This window comes from Canis aureus, chromosome 2, assembly GCF_053574225.1.
Source record: "Canis aureus isolate CA01 chromosome 2, VMU_Caureus_v.1.0, whole genome shotgun sequence".
Lineage (NCBI taxonomy): Eukaryota > Metazoa > Chordata > Mammalia > Carnivora > Canidae > Canis > Canis aureus.
The window spans coordinates 2,502,346-2,517,389 of record NC_135612.1 but is presented as its reverse complement, the minus strand read 5'-3'; the positions used below and the strand labels follow the sequence as shown (position 1 = coordinate 2,517,389).

Genomic DNA, 15,044 nt, shown 5'->3' with positions numbered 1-15,044 from the left:
GTTGCACAAGCAGTGAGGTTTTCTCCGCCCTCCTGCTCTGCACGGTGGGAGCGCAGCTCATCTGGGCACCCCTGGCTTGCTGACGTTTTATTCTTGCTCCGCCAGTCCTCGTCCCCCCTTATCGGGCAGGAGGAGAAGTGGCTATTTGTTCCTCTCTGTGCCTTGCAGCCCAGCACTGAGATAATTCACCCTTCCCGTCCTCACTGACAGACACACACGTCACTCTGGGAGCGGGGACAGAGACGAGCTAGCTGGCCGCTGCCCGAGCCTGACCTGGCTCCGTGCGGGAGGCCTGGCAGAGGTGCTCTGGGAAGCTCCGCGGGCCCCCCATCAGCGGCCCCTCCGCTGGTGCCTCCAATAGCTCTGCTCCCCCGTGACCTGGCCCTTTGACAGCACCATTTGTTGTCATCGATTTCTTGATGCTCGGAAGGCTGGTGCAATCCACAGGCAGCTGCTTAAACCTTAGAGGAAAGGCTGTGGACTAACCCTGGTGGGACCCGCGGGCTTTCATGGCTGGAAAGAGGCCCATCTAGGATCCGAGTAAGCCCACAGCAGTCGGATCCATTTATTTCCGCAGATATTTATTGAGAAGTTGCTTGAAGTCAGATGTCACGCGAGGCAGGACAAGGCATGAAAGATGAATGGGACCCCGGCCTCCTCCTCTGGGAGCCCCTCAAGGCCTGGCGAGGGTGAGAGTAAGACCCCTTCGTGAACAGCTCGCGGGTCTGACCACAGCCGGAGTCCTGCGATGCCTTGCACTTTGGGGAGACTGAACGTGGTACGTTTGCTCCGCCTGGGAGAAGAGCCGGGAGGTTTGAGAAGGCGGTGACGTGAGGAATGGAACCGGGAAGAATGTGTTCAGCAGGAGTGGGTGTGGGCATGCGGTAGGCAGGCCGGCGGGTATGAAAGACGGTGTTCCAGAGGGGAAGGGCAGGAATAAAGGGGCTTCTCGAGGATTGAATCCTGCAGGTGTGTGTGTCTTAGCTTGAGCTACCATAGCGAAATACCATACGTGGGAGCTTGCACGACAGACATTTATTTTCTGTTCTGGAAGCTGGAGGTTCAACATCGGGGTGCCAGCATTGGGTTCTGGTGAAGTCTTTCTTTTTGGCTTGCGCTTGGTTGTATCTTCCCTGCCATGTCCTTAACATAGGAGAGAGAGAAAGAGAGAGGGTGAGCTCTCTGGTGTCTCCCACAGGGGCACTAATCCCATCGGACTAGGGCCCCATCCTCCTGAGCTCATCTAAATCTTACTTCTTCCCAAAGGACCCATCTCCACAGAACCTTCATACTGGGGGTAGGGCCTCAACATAGGAATTCTGGAGGGACACAGACATTTGGTCCATCAGGATGGTTCAGAGACACCAATTTATTTTTTTTAATATAACTTTTTCCAGTGACTTACATAAAATAACCTAGACTATCCTGTAATCAATATAACACCGCTCTTTGCTGAGCATTTCTATCCCCCCTATACCTTCCCTAGGGTTTCTATTCTTAGAAAGCGCTGCTCTGTTCCATAGGTTTTGGAGTTGTACAACGGTGATGGAGGGCACCACTTTGCTCCCTCTGGTCAGCTTCTCTGGGTCTCAGTTATATACTTGAAAAATGAGAGAGTGGCACTAAGTAACTCCGTGGGCAACCGAATTCTTCTCCCTTCTGCCCTTTCCATCCCTTCTACCTTTTCTTTCTCCTTCCCTCCTTTTCTTTCTTTGAACAAATACTTGTTGAGCACTCAAGAAAAATTGGGTATTATGCAGTTGGTAATGGGATAGCGCTGCCGTGGTCATCTTGCTGTCCAGGTGAGCTTTTTGGAAGGACACATCGGTTGTGTAGCACCTTGTCTGACCACCTCTATCTAGTCCATATGCAGAGGTGGCCAGGCTCATTTCCTCCAGGGTCCACACCTTCCGTCTTTCAGTCTGGCTTTTGCTAGTCTTCTTACTGGGTGGAAATCTACTTTAGCCCATAAAGAAGAAGCCAGGAGAATCTTTTTCTGTGCATGCTGAGTTAATGGATTGGAAGACACACAATCTCCTCTGATGGTCTGCATGATCATGGAGTAAGAAGACTCCATTTCTCCATCGGCAGACTTAGAGATTAATCCCCTCCTATTAATTATCCAGGGATGAGCCTAGGCTGACAACTACAAAATATTAAGAAAATACAGCCTTTGTGGGTCCAGTGGTACATATGGGACGGGGTCACTAAGAAAGTGAGTGAGTTTTGTTAGAGTTACATCTAGTAGTGGCTGGTGCCTCAGTCCCCTCTCTCTTCCTGTGACACTCCCCTCCTAGACTTAGGTGGGACATCTTTACTTTCCTGTACATGAGTTTTCTAGGTAGACAAAACTTTGAGTTTCTGGTGTCTTAGAATTTTTCTGGACTGTCAGGAGGTGATTGCGCTGATGGCTACTACCTTCTCTAAAATGGGTAGTGCTCAGTACATCAGTGCCATTTCCACTCAGTTGAGATAAACCGAACTCAATTAGCAGGAAGGCTTGAGAATTCCAAGAGATTTTTCTTGCCAGTTTTGGCAAACAAAGTGGAAGAGCAAATCTGCACGACACATCCACGATGGCGCATGTATGAGGCTCTTTGGTCTTCATGTTGCCCATCTGCTCCGGGATGCCCCGTGGGAGCAGGGAGCCAGTGGAGACCTCTCTGTCCAGATCCTTCTCTCTGAAGAAGGAGGACTCCAGACACAGTTTGGTTTTACTCTTATCAGTTGCTGAAAACTCGTGATTAGCTGGAGACTGTCAATCATCTGCACCCCGGTCTCTTTTGGCACCACTATAGTCTTCTTGTTTTGGATCCGTCTCACTGCCCGAGGTTATTATGCCCTGGCTACTCATTACCCAAAGTAAAGCTCTTTCCAGCTCCCATTACTTTAGATCCCCTCTTTCATGGCTACTTTAAACACACAATTACTAGGGAAGAAGAGGTGGCTTTGAGGGATAATGTCAACATCGACACCTTGCTCTCACAGTAGTGTGACAGTGTCTACCTCGCAGAATTACAGGTTCTGTTTTGATAATATGGTTTCATCTGGTTTATTTTATTAATCTGAAATTTTGTATACATTTGCACACACACGTACACATACTTTCAGGACACCACGTACACAGGAGACCACAATAATGACATTTTTTATTGAACAAAATAGAAACCACATCACCTCTCAATGACTGGATAAGCAGTGAGCAAAATCATCTACCAGATAGTTTTTGCTTATACAGAATCTGATTATTCCTAATAATAATGATAATGACAATATCACTTGTTGAGTGTTATATGCTGGACACATTTCTAGGCAGTTGAATGTATTAAACTCATTTAAAGACTCTAAATCTGAAAAAATACTTAATGTAGGCACTGTTTCAGATCATCAATACTGTACTTGGAAATTTATAGGTCTTAAGTCTTAGGTTTTCAGGATAAGTTCTCTCTCTCTCTTTCTCTCTTTCTTTTTCTTTTTCCACAGGACTTAGACGTAGGTTGAGCAGAAAGGGCCTCCCTGAGGAGTCAGCTCAGCATGTGGCCCCGTCTCCCCCTGACAGGAGCCCCTCCTCACTGGTGCACACGGACATGTGTGTACTTCATCTTCCCCACGTCCAGTGCCCTGCAAAATGCGGCCCAAGTTTCGTGGCAAAACATGATGTGGCAAATTTGCAGTCCCCGCCCCCCTGCTTGTTTACCCTTGGTCTCCCGGCCACCACCCTTGAGGGTTTTACCCCGGATAGATAACATGGAAGGTCTAAGTGCCTGTGCCAGCCCATGTGGGAGTTAGCTTGTGGGTTGTCCTTCCCCAGAGCTCCAGCGATCTCAACCTGTGCTTTCCTCTCCTACTTTCTAGGATGTTTGTGGCTCCCGCAGCGCTGGGATTAGGGAACGGGATGGGAAGTAGGAGGTAGGTGTGTGTATGTGTACATTCTCACTGACTGACGTTGTCGTGTGTTGGCCTCGGCATGGTGTGGGTCACATTTGTGGAGCTTTCAGGGCCCTCTCCCGCACTGTCCCCGAGAAGGGCTCTCCTCGCACCTCACCTCCGTATTGGCAAGTGAATTTTTCAGGGAAGTTCCTTCTTATTCCTCAGCCACAAGGCATGTCGTCATGCACTTTCAGCTTTCCTCTACTGGGACTACTCTACCTCTACAACAGGGCCTCCGGAACAAGATGTAAGACCACCTCAAGCCTGACCTTGTCATACGCATGGACCACTTCTGGTCCAGAGAAATCTGATCCAATAAATTCTTTGTTCATGAAGATCTGGGAAAGGGCTTCCTTGTCATCGGCCTGCTGAGTGGCTGGCTACCCCTAGTAACCTCCTTTAGATTTCCCGGGAGTGATTGAGACCTCAGGCCCCTTGGTCCCTAAGACGTGGATTCAGTTTCAGGTTAGGGGAGGGTGTTTTTAAAGACCTTATCACTATTTTTGAGCAAGAGAAATGTGTCTTCAGTTCCTACATTTCCCTTGTCTCTCCTCCAAATCCCCTTCATTTCCACTCTTTCTCAGCCTTTCCAAGTTCTTTTAAGGGTTAGAGATAGATCTTCATCTAAATATCCCCAAACTGGTTCTCATCCACCTACTCTGAAAGTCCTGCTTTTGCTTTCTCATGGCTCATCTGTAAGTTGCCTCGATCCCACATCTTACGGCCCTGGTCAAAAATGTGCTGCAGTGGTTCCATTCGAACATTCTGTTTCACCTCCATCCAAACAGAATGCTGGCAAAAGTAATGACTAATCAATTCATAGATGCATTCATGTAAAGAGCTAACACACGTCGTACAAGATGCTCCGCATAATTATATAATCTTGGAAATGTGATCAGAGCAATTAGATAACATACTTATTTATCACATCGGTGGGACGTAAATGATGGAAAACAGCCAGTATGAGTGGCATCTAGGAATGTGAAGCACTGTTGGTAGGGTGTGCGTCGGTATAGTCTTCTCTGGAGAGCCCTCCGTCAGTCTCCATTAGGAGAAGAAAAGTGCACGTTCTTTGAGCGATCGCTTTATACCTCACTTTGTACCTTGTACCTACAAAGACGGGTGAAAAGACATTCGTCGCAGCATTACCTATGAGAACTAAACCTGGAAACAACCAGCCTATCAGTGGGCTATTATTTAACTATTAATAGTTAAATGAGCAATTTCCAAATCCCCCTCGAAGTTATTAGCATAACAATCGTGGAGGTCACGTGGGTCACTTCTAGGCTACATCCTTTTAAAAAGTAGAGGTGTCTCCTCTAGGCTCCTCTACTGGATGCAGATGACAGCAAGACCCTGGGAGGTGGCCAGCAACCGGGGGAAGGACTTGGCTCCTGAAAGGAGGGAAAGCTACCTCTTGGCCTGCATTACTCTCACGGGACCTGTAGGCGAAGAAGACATAAACTTCTGTCCCAAAGCCATTGATTTTTTGGGGGGATCTATTTGTTAAAGTAGCTACTGTTACCCTAATTTAAAAAAAAAAGTAACAGTTGTTAACTGGAAATCGATGACTATGTCTTGATTGAATTTTATTCCTATTAAAGAACACATTGCCTAATACAGGTATAAATGCACAGGAAAAGTTCCGGAAGGTAAAAACCAAACTAGTGATAATGGATTCCTCCAAAGAGGGGAGTGGGATGGAGTATGGTGGTCACTGGGGACTTCTGCTTCATGTTACTGAAATTTTTATGAGGAGGATATTTCTTGAATTACTTATGTAATTAAAAATCATAAAAGAAATTGGATTGCCTCCCTGGGCAATTGCTTGGCTTTAAGAACTCCTTTTTGTGTCTGTTCTCATTTATGTGAAGGAAATAGATAAAAACTTTTCATCCTGGCCCGTTCACCGATATCCCGTAATCGTGAGAGATTATTGGGAATAATTCCCAGATTAGGGTTTTTGGCAGTTATGAGGAAATTCATCGAAAATTTTTTTAAAAACCCCACAGAACACCCTAAAAGGACTTAGAAGAAAAATGCTAACAGATCAACCATGATAGCAAGAACAACTGTGTGCAAGTCTAGATATATTTCGGTGCGACTGGCAAGGTAGTGCGAGTGAATTCATAAATAGGTCTTTTAAAGAAAACGACACTCAACGGAACCGTCCCCCTTGGTGGTTGCATGAGCAGTCCTGGACAGCACCTTTAAGCTGGTGGCCTGAGGCGTCACTTAGGATGGCGCGTGACAGCAGTGGACTGCGAGCGAGCAGGAGCGCTGGGCCTCCGGGGAGTCATCAGGGCGCCTTGTGAGGCGGTAAGAATGGGGCAGGTGGCGGCCACGAGTGACCAGCAGTCAGCAGAACAAAGTGCCACCTCCTGTCCCAGCGCTCGGCTGTCAGGCCCTGGATGGCCCACTGTTTGCCGCTGTCATCGGCGTGTCCTCGGTGACCCCTTGGGCTCCGGAGGTGACTGCCTAGCCTCAGGTCCCTTGGGGAAAAAGCAGGGTGGCGGCCTTGGAGGCTGTGTGGTCTAGAAGCTGCTGGGCGCCTCCGCTGGGCACCCTTGGGTGCACGGCCCGCGGGCCCACCATGCCCACCATGCCCCAGGGTCACAGCCTGTTCCCAGGCCCAGGGAAGCCTCACCTTCCTGAGCCGGGCGCCAGCGGGCTTCCTGCTGCTGGTTTCCTTCCTCTTGGGGTGTCGGCCCTGCAGTTCCCACTGCACTTAGGGACCTGCAGGCTGGAGCTCGGGCCCCAGGGTGTTGGCCCCCCAGCTGCCACTGTCGCGCTTAGGGACCTGCAGTTGGGCCTTCGCGTTTCCAGAGCTGGGACATGAACCGGAGCACTTGCAGGAGCTCAGCAACCTCGCTGGCTCCTCGCGGTTCCTGGTGCCTTAGGTTCCGTGGGTGGGTTTTCCCCACTTGTCACCCCATCGCCTGCCGCCCTCGTGTTCCCGAGTTGGGGTCTCACGGCGCATCTCCCCGCCTGAGCCCCCGGCCGCCGCCTTCCCTTACCGGCCCTGTCACTGCCTCTTAGGGTCCCCGCGGGAGCGAGCCGGCCTGCACCCAGCAGGTGGCAGCCGAGATGTAGTGGGGTCACCAACGGGGAGCCCGGGAGCCGGGGCGGACGCGGCCTAGTGCGGAGGCTCTGGTGCCCGGGACCGCCCGGCGGGAGGCAGGCCTGGTCGCCAAAGCCCTTCAATTCCAGCACATGACAGCTGCGATGAGGGTCAGGGGAGAGCGGCAGAGAGGCTGTGCCTGGGATCCCCTGGTGCGGGCGGCGTCCCCGTGGGCCAGGCCTTGCCCCGCTCCTTGGGCCTCTGCTCCCCCCGGCCCAGGCTGCCTGAGGCCCAGAAGCGCGGGTGCCTGGGTGCTCTGGTGCCTCAATGCCTCGGTGCCTCAATGTCCTGCTGCCCCGCTGCCTTGCTGCTGGGTTCCTCGATGTCCTGCTGCCCAGTTACCTTGACGTCCCACTGACTCAGTGCCTTGATGCCCCGATGCCCCAGTGCCCAGGTGCCTCCATGTTCTGCTGCCCAGGTGCCCCGATGTCCCACTGCCTCAGTGCCTCGATGCCTGGGTGCCTTGATGTCCTGCTGCCCTGCTGCCCGGGTGCCTCGACGCCCAGGTGCCTTGATGTCCCGCTGCCCGGGTGCCTGGGTGCCCGGGTGCCTCGGTGTAGGGCCTCCTGCAGCTGCCGAGAGGCCGGCCGCCCCCCAGGCCCCTGCTCCTCGGTTCCCTTCCTTGAGAGAAACTCCACCCCCCCGCCAGGACCGCCCTGCCCGGGGGAGCCCCTCCCAACCTCTGAGCCACTGGTGCCTCCAGGGCTTCGGGAGCTCCTCGGTTGTCTCCCTGCCCCTGCCCCTCTCTGTGTCCTTAGTAATTTTAACACTTTGTGCATTTCTTTCTCTTCTGCCCTCTTGGGACTCGGGTGAACGACCCCAGTCTCCTCCTCCTGGGTTCAGCTCAACGCTGACATCGTCCCGATCTCCGTCTGCCCAAGTTCCATCCACTCGAGGGTCAGCTCGAAAGCTCTCGGTGTCCGTGGCCTTCCCTGATCCTGGCAGCGGGAGCTACGAGTCCCCAGCCTTCTCCGGGTGCCTGTGCTCCTTTACGCGTATGATTTTATGCTTTTAAAATGTTTGATCTTAAATGATAGCTCATGGTTCCCCTTGTTTAAAAAATAAGATGTTGAAGGACAAGAACTATGTCGTCTTCATATTTGTTATTTCTACCAACCGTGTCCCAGAACCTCACTTTACACTCGGCACGCGGAGCGCGCTTAATAATGTTCATTTGGAGACTGAGTGATGATGCTTCTTATCTTTCTGTGTCCTAAACTATGAGATCTAAATCTCAAGAGCTCCAGGAACTCTCTGGATCCCTGGATCGCTTCTGCGATGCTGCTTTGGGTTATTCGGTCATATTTCCAATCCCTGGAGGTTGTAGGTTGAGCCGTGTCCTAAACGGTGGTGAATGAGAGAGAGCGTGTTCTCCCTGGCCCAGCACGCAGCCAGTCTCCCACCCCTGCCTGGGGCTAGGCAAGGGGGGACCCCGCCGCCCCCTTGAACCGCGTCACCTGACTAGGCTTATAAATTAGGGGCAGGGGAGGCCCCAAAGAAGGAACATGTGTCGCCCACATTTCCCCCGCTCAGTTCCTTCCCTGTCTTCAGAGCCGCCCCTTCAGTCCATCTGAACAAGTCCTATTTTGTTGAAAATCCTTCCGTGGCTTTCTGCGTTAGGTTCAAGGACCCACTTGAGCAGATCCAGCTTTCTTGGGCTTCCTTCCTCTTTCACTAAGCCACATGTATGCCCACCCTTTAATCATGCCAGCCTCCTTTTAGTTCTTAAACCTGGCATGCTATCTTGAGCATCTGTGATTTCTTCACTTCTTATGTTTTTTTTTTTTCTTTCTAAAATGGTTTCCTTCTTTCCTCCCGCCCCCCCCCCCCCCCGCTAACTCCCCCCGGCCCATTTCAACCTAGTATGTTAGCCAGCTCAGGCTGCCATAGCCAACCACCCAGTCACCACCGACGGGGGGGCTTAACCAACAGACATTCGTGTCTCCCGCTCGGGGGGCTGTGAAGTCCAAGATCAAGGTGCTGACAGATGCCGTTCTTGCTGAGAGCCCTTCCAGGCTTGCAGACAGCTCCCATCTCCCCGGGGGCTTGCATGACCTCCTCTGCGTGCACTTGGCAGGGAGGGAGAGCACACGAGAGGGTGAGAGCGCAAGGACACTAATCCCCCTATAGGGACGCAGGCCGCGTGACCTCCCGCCTCCTAATACCATCTCAGTGAGGGTCAGGGCCTCAACATAGGAATTCTCTTTAGGGGTTGGGGTGGGGGCAGACATTCCATCTTACAGACTTTTCACCCTTTACACTCAGTCTAAGGATTGTCCTGGCAGTCCCCCGTTGACGGCCCTATTTAAATATCCCCTCTCCGTTCTCACATCACTACGTGGTTTGCTGTGTCAGAGCACTTGTCACACCCCCAGTAACAGTCTACATGTCTAATTTCATTTTACTCTGTGTCCTTCTGTTTTGTTCAGGTTTTATGTCCTCAGCACAGACTGAAGCCTGGCTCATATTAAGAACTTAGTAGCTTGCTTGTTTTATTATTTATTTATTTATTCATTCATTCATTCATTCATTCATATTTTTATTTATATTTTATTTATATTTTATAGTTTATTTATAATTTATTTTATTTTTTAATATTTAATTTATTTATTTTTAATAAACTTATTTTTTATTGGTGTTCAATTTGTCAACATTACAGAATAACACCCAGTGCTCATCCCATCAAGTGCCCCCCTCAGTGCCCGTCACCCAGTCACCCCCATCCCCTGCCCTCCTCCCCTTCCACCACCCCTAGTTCATTTCCCAGAGTTAGGAGTCTCTCATGTTCTGTCTCCCTTTCTGATATTTCCCACTTATTTTTTTCTCCTTTCCCCTTTATTCCCTTTCACTATTATTTATATTCCCCAAATGAATGAGACCATATAATGTTTGTCCTTCTCTGATTGACTTACTTCACTCAGCATAATACCCTCCAGGTCCCTCCACGTCGAAGCAAATGGTGGGTATTTGTTGTTTCTAATGGCTGAGGAATATTCCATTGTATACATAAACCACATCATCTTTATCCATTCATAAAGATGATGTGGTTTATGTATTTTTATTTTTATTTATTTATTTTTATTTATTATTTATTTATATTCACATTTATAGAACTTAGTAGCTTTAAAGGGTTGGACTCTCAGAGCTTTTTAGGTCCGTCCACTAAGTCCAGAACAAACCATCGCTTCGTTTATTTACCTTCCTCACTTTCGGAACTGTTGCTATTGGGCAGGTCTATCAGTTGGTTCTAGAATTTTGTGAAACGTCGTATTCCTTTCTGTTTGGATGACTATTGTGTTTGCAGTTGGATGATGATGAAGAGTCTAGTTGGATGATGACTAAGAATGATGACTATGCTGCTGTCGCCGCACTTGCAGGACGCACTGATGCCAGGCAGTCATGAGCTCGCTGTCGGTCGCGCTGGGTGGTGAGGCGCCCCTGGTGGGGTGCACGCCTCCTCGTTGTTGCGCAGCCAATGCCCGGCTCACTGAATGTTCACTAAAGGAGTACGAACACACGCCTCGGTTTTCCAGCGAGGTCCCCGCCGCCTTGAACTGAAATCAGCTCCCCTCCTTTTCACAGTCGCGGGTCCTACGTCTCTGCGGCCGTCAGGAGCTGCTGCCTTCACGGTTATCCCCCTCGTGTCTAACTGGGAAACCGAGGCACCGGGTGCAGCACGTGCTGAGGAAGCTCCACCACCTACGGGGCTCGGCTGGACACAGGGAGGTGCCAGGAACCCCGTGGGGCGACACAGTGGCTGCTGGCCCCGAGCACACGGCGCTGCGGGCTCTGAGAGTCCGGGCCGGACGGCGCAGAGGCCAGGGGCCCGTTTGGCCAGAGCCTCTGTGGCCGCCCTTGCTCTGCTGTTGAGGGTTAGGAGACGCCGTGCCTGAACGGACGGCCCTGGAGTAAGAGGCCGAAGGTGGGAGTCTCAGCAGCAGGTTTCTGGGGGCTTCTTTCTGCCTTGATGCCAAGTGTTGAGCAAGTCCCGAGCCTTGGGCCCCGTATCTCTGGTGTGGGGCGGTCGCACCTGCACCTCGCCTCACAGGCTTGCTTGTAGGATCAATGAGATAAGGGCTGTGCAACCAGCTGCAAGTCATTAATCCATTTATCAGTGTTAGAGCCGTTTCGGTCACAGCTGGTTTACAAAGAGGTGGCCTTGTCGCGGAGTTCCCGGGTCTACAGAGGGGACGACACTGCCTGCTTTGCAGGCTCCTACCACCTCCTGTCCTCTTCCGAGGAGGGGGTTTCGTCTCGTTCGACAGTCGCAGGGCATAAATGGCCGTCTAGGGTGTATTTCTATTTTTCCCTCTTCTTTTCTCTTCAGATTGAGTCTTTTCTCTTTTTTCTCTTTTCTTTTCAGATTGAGTCTTTTTTCTTTTCTCTTTTTTTCTTTCTCTTTTTTTTCTTTTCAGATTGAGTCTTTTTTCTCTTTTCTCTTTTCTCTTCTCTTTTTTTTCTTTTCAGATTGAGTCTTTTCTTTTTTCTTTTTTCTTTTCCTTTCCTTCTTTCTTTTTTCTTTTCTTTTCTCTTTTCTCTTTTCTCTCCTCCCTCTCCTCTCCTCTCCCTCTCCTCTCCCTCTCCTCTCCCTCTCCTCTCCCTCTCCTCTCTTTCCTTTTTCCTTTTTCCTTTTCAAGGTATTTGAGAGAGCCCGTGCACACAGGAGAGCACCAGTCAGGGGCAGGGAGGGGCAGGGGCAGAGGGAGCAGCAGAGTTCCCCGCTGAACAGGGAGCCTGATGCAGAACTCGATCCCAGGACCCCGGGATCATGACCTGAGCTGAAGGTGGCCCCTCACCGACTGGGCCCGTCTGGTTTTCAAAAGGTTTTACGTACATTGCAAAGGGAGGAGAAAGTGCTCCCAAGTTTTCTCAAGTGAAGGTCGGAGAAGAAGGAAGGGAGGAGACTCTGCCCTTATTTTCAACAGGGAGAATGAAGCCTCTTATTTCAGATTTTTATTTGTCCTACACAGGGCGCTAATGTAAGGATTGCAAAAGTGGAAAAATGTTCGCCTCGCAAAGACGCCGCGGGCAGTGTGCCCTCCTCACTAAGGGGTCAGCGCGCGGGGAGTTCAGGGCGCCCTTTACTCGGCAGCCCTGGCGTGTGTCTTAACAGGGTCGTCTTTCCGACTTGGAAGTTCGTGGTACATGTTAGTGCCCCAAACCACGAAGGCTCCTCGCCCCCCAGAAACTGGGGGCCCAGCTTCAGTGAGATTCCATCTATTGAAAGTGTTAAAATTCCACCCTATAAGCAAATAAGTGCCAGGCCCCAGAGCTGGGTGCTCCCCAGCCCGCGCCCCTTCTGACTTGGGACTTAGGGGTCGTCCAAATAGTGGCGGTGGTCACGGCCATGTCCTAACCCGATAGTGTCCCAGCCTCCTAACCTCGCCCCTCGCGAGTCCTGGGCCCGGGATGCGGTCGGTGAACCTTGGCTGGTCCAGTAGGTGCATGGGTGCAGGGGGCGATGTGTCTATATGGGGCCACTGCAGGGCTGCCCGGCTGACCACCCCCCGGCCCCTGCTGGCTCCCTGGGGATGGGCGCCTCGGCCTTCTCCTGTCCTTGGCCTACCCTTGGGGAGCTTCTGGGGGTGGGTGCACGGCCCCAGGAGGGTCCACAGCCTCGGGGGATCCACAGCCTTGGAGGGTGCACAAACTTGGGGCGCCCAGGGCCTCAAGGGGTGCACGCCTGGGGGGCGTCCACAGCTTCGGGGGATGCACGGCCTGGGGGGGTCCATGGCCTTGGGGGGGTGCATGGCCTTGGGTGGGGTTCCACAGACTGGGAGGGTGCACGACCTCAGGGGGTGCACGCCTGGGGGGGTCCATGGCCTCTGGGGTCCACGGCCTGGGAGGGCGCATGATTTGGGGCACCCATGGCCTCGGGGGGCGCATGCCTGGGGGCTCCACGGTCTTGGGGGGGCTCCATGGCCTTGGGGAGCTTCCGGGGCGCACAGCCTCAGGGGGCCCACGGCCCCAGGGGGCATGCCTGTCCCCACAGCCCCTCCTGCATCCACAGGGGGCGATCGCTCCCAGTTCACAGGCACGTGTGGGTAATTGCTGAGGGCCTCAGTTTCCCGTTTTGAAAATCGCAAAAGCCGATGAACATGGAGTTGCCTCGCGGGGACTCCCCAGGACTCTGCATAGACAGCTTAGCATTGAGCCGTCCCGTGGCGTCTGTGCCATTCTCACCCCGACTGGTGATGCCCGCCCTGCACCGCGGGTTCGAGCCCTCCCGGGGAGATGTGTGTCATCCTGCGGATGGGGATACAGGGACACCTTCACCCCCGTGATAGGGACACGAGGACACCTTCACCCCCCCCACCCCTGTGCCGGGGCTCAGAGCCTGTCTGGGCTTGGCCGACTGGGCTTTCGCTCTTAACCAACAAAACGGGCTTGAATCAGTCGCGTGTGGAGCGTTGCGTGAACCCGATGAACCAGGTGTAAACCAGGAAACGGATGCGGCAGGTGAACCGAGCAAGGACCACTGCTGGTCCCGGGGAACTGGTCCTGGGGAACTGGTCCTTTTAGTGACGACTCTTCAACATGGTTCTTGTTCTGCCTTGTAGGGTTTCTCTTCTTTGCCTTTTCCCCCCTGTGGAACCTGATGGCACGTCAGGAGCGGAGCAAAGACCATTGGGTCCTGGCCTCCTGACACAAGCCAGGTGTGCTCCGGGAGGAGGCGGGGCTGCGGCAGGTGACCCGGGCACCTGGTGCTCCTGGGGGGTAGTGGCACCCATGCCCCGGGGGAGAGGGGCACAGCACCCATGCCCTGGGAGGGGCTCCCAGTACAAGCCAGGTGTGCTCTGGGAGGAGGCGGGGCCACGGCAGGTGACCTGGGCACCTGGTGCTCCTGGGGGAGTAGCGGCACCCATGCCCCGGGGAGGCCCTGCCAAGGCCCATTGCCTGGCTCCCTAAGCCCGGGGCCGCCAGCAGCCGAGCTCCGCCGGGTACCGGGCCTCGGAGCCCCATGAAACTGTGTCATTCAGCTGCTTTCATTCACCCTGAAGACACCCTCCTCTATAGGTTATGCATGAATTTCTCCCATTTGTGGGAGTGAAGCACAGAAGCCAAAAGTCATCCATGTTTTATAAACTGTGACTAATCCCCTACATAGTCTCCCCCCTTTCCTACTGTTCAGTTGTAGGTTCTTTTTTCTGTATTTCCTGATACTCAGCTGCTGCTTTTCAGTGTTGTTATTGGTATTATTATTTTTTTATTTTTATTTTTTTTGGTCACTCGAGACCATGGCATACCCTGAGGTTTAGGATTGATAGGGTTATTAGGATAGCCTGCTCTCCCAAGCCTTTAGGTTGCTTTGAAATATTTTGCTTGAAAATAGCAACAAGTAAGGGCAGCCCAGGTGGCTCAGCAGTTTAGTGCCCCCTTCAGTCCGGGGCATGATCCTGGAGACCCGGGATCGAGTCCCACATCGGGCTCCCTGCATGGAGCCTGGTTCTCCCTCTGCCTGTGTCTCTGCCTCTCTCTCTCTATGAACAAATAAAAAAAAAAAGTAAATAAATCTGACGCTCTGCCTTCCGGAAGCAGCCACGTGGCGTATGTCCAGGGTCCTCCTGGTTTTCCGTGAGCTGTTGCTCGTGGGTGTTCAGCAGGTCACCGTAATGAACGTGGCAAGGACGGACGGGGCCGGCGTGTTTTCTTCATCGAGCACCATTCAGCACAGAGAGGCCTCTCCGCCGTTTGGGCAGATGACTCCTGAGAAGGGGAGGGCAGCGGGGCCCCGGCCCACAGAGCGCCGCGCTGCACCTGCTGAGGGAGTCGCTGCCGCCGCCCCGGCCGCCTCGAGCACAAGCGGGGCCCAGGGCACAGGGGGTCCTCCGCTCTCGTCCTCCAGGGTTTCGGTGGAAGGCTCGCCCGTCCCTGCCCGGCGTCCTCCGGGTTCCCAGGGCCCGGCTGCAGGGGGGCCGGGGCCATGACCCCCATTGCCAGGACGGTGGAGACCTCAGCCGCGGTGCCCCTGGCTTGGGGCCCGGGTCACATA

The 15,044-nt window shown here is 52.9% G+C and overlaps 1 long non-coding RNA gene across 1 annotated transcript; it reads right to left on the bottom strand.

Moving 5' to 3' along the window:
- Positions 1–578: 578 nt before the first annotated feature.
- On the bottom strand, positions 579–10,043 carry LOC144290000 (uncharacterized). Its single transcript, XR_013357887.1, has 3 exons — positions 9,964–10,043; positions 4,848–5,040; positions 579–1,143 (listed from the first exon to the last, which is right to left on the bottom strand). It is a non-coding gene; the product is annotated as an uncharacterized LOC144290000 (long non-coding RNA).
- Between the last annotated feature and the right edge of the window lie 5,001 nt (positions 10,044–15,044).